This window comes from Arachis duranensis, chromosome 6, assembly GCF_000817695.3.
Source record: "Arachis duranensis cultivar V14167 chromosome 6, aradu.V14167.gnm2.J7QH, whole genome shotgun sequence".
Taxonomy (NCBI): Eukaryota; Viridiplantae; Streptophyta; class Magnoliopsida; order Fabales; family Fabaceae; genus Arachis; species Arachis duranensis.
Genome location: NC_029777.3, coordinates 23,624,738 through 23,626,204, shown reverse-complemented (window position 1 = coordinate 23,626,204; position 1,467 = coordinate 23,624,738). Strand labels below are relative to the sequence as shown.

Here is a 1,467-nt window from a genome sequence, read left to right as displayed (position 1 = left end):
CCCTCAATTTCAGCCAGAAAATACCTGAAATCACAGAAAAACACACAAACTCATAGTAAAGTCCAGAAAAGTGAATTTTAGCTAAAAACTAATAAAAATATACTAAAAACTAACTAGATTATATCAAAAACATACTAAAAACAATGCCAAAAAGCGTATAAATTATCCGCTCATCAAGCCACCTGCAGAATTAACTAAGCGTATCTTGGACATTTCACATAAGCCCTCACAAAAGATATCCAATTGAGTCCATATAGAGAACATGTTTGGAGGGCATTGCCTAGTCAGTAGCTTGAATCTCTCCCAAGCTTCATAAAGGGTCTCACAATCTTTCTGTCTGAAAATTTAAACCTCCACCCTTAGCTTAGTCAGCTTTTGAGGTGGGAAAATTTAGTCAGGAATTGAGTGACAACCTTATCCCAAGTATCCAGACTCTTCTTGGGTTGAGAATCTAACCACAACTTTGCTCTATCCTTCACAGCAATGGGAAGAGCATGAGTTTGTATACCTCAAGATTCACTCCATTGGTCTTCACAGTATCACAAATCTGCAGAAAATCAGAAATAAATTGATTCGGGTCTTCCTGAGGAAGTCCATGATACTAGCAATTTTATTGCACAAGAGTGATTAGTTGTGGCTTCAGTTCAAAGTTGTTTGTAGCTATAGGAGGCACCACAATACTTTTGACATAAAGGTTTACATTAGGAGCAGTGTAAGCGCCAAGCACTCTTCTAGGTTGCTCATTCCCAACTGGATTTGCTGCATTGGCAATAGCGGCATTTTTATGATCCATTTTGGACTCTGCAGCCTTGTAAAGTCTTGCTTGTTGCAAACGCCGCCTCAAATTTCTTTCAGGTTCAGGATCAAAGTCTAACAGAGATTCCTTGTCCCTGTTCCTACTCATAAACAGATAGAAATCAAGAAAAGATGGGACTCTCTACGTCAGAGTGTAGAGATTTTCCTGTAAGGTAACTTGTGTAAAATAATAAAATAAAAATACTAAATAAAATAAAGAAATAAAATTAAAAATTACTAGTAAATTTAGGACAAAAATTTTCAAAATTATGGAGCTAAATAAATAAAAAAATTAAAATAAAATAACTAGGGAACACCAAACTTAATTTTAGAAATTTATGAAAAATATTAGCACTAATTTTTGAAAATAATAAGGCAAAAATTAAATAAAATTAAAACTAAAATGCCAAATCTAAGCAATCAAACAACTAATAGTTGTCAATCACAGTCAACTCCCGGCAACGGTGCCAAAAACTTGGTGCGGAATTTACAACCACAAACTAACCGGCAAGTGCACCGGGTCGTACCAAGTAGTACCTCAGGTGAATGAGGGTCGATCCCACGAGGATTGATGGATCAAGCGACAATGATTGAGTGATTGGCTTAATCAGACAAACAGAAAATGATGTTTTGAGTTTGATAAGCGGATAATTTATACGCTTTTTGGTATTG

At 35.6% G+C, this 1,467-nt stretch overlaps 1 non-coding gene across 1 annotated transcript; it reads left to right on the top strand.

Annotated features, from left to right (window-relative positions):
* The first annotated feature begins 259 nt into the window (after positions 1–259).
* Positions 260–366, top strand: LOC127740150 (small nucleolar RNA R71). The gene has a single exon (XR_008000831.1). It is a non-coding gene; the product is annotated as a small nucleolar RNA R71 (small nucleolar RNA).
* The last annotated feature ends 1,101 nt before the right edge of the window (positions 367–1,467 follow it).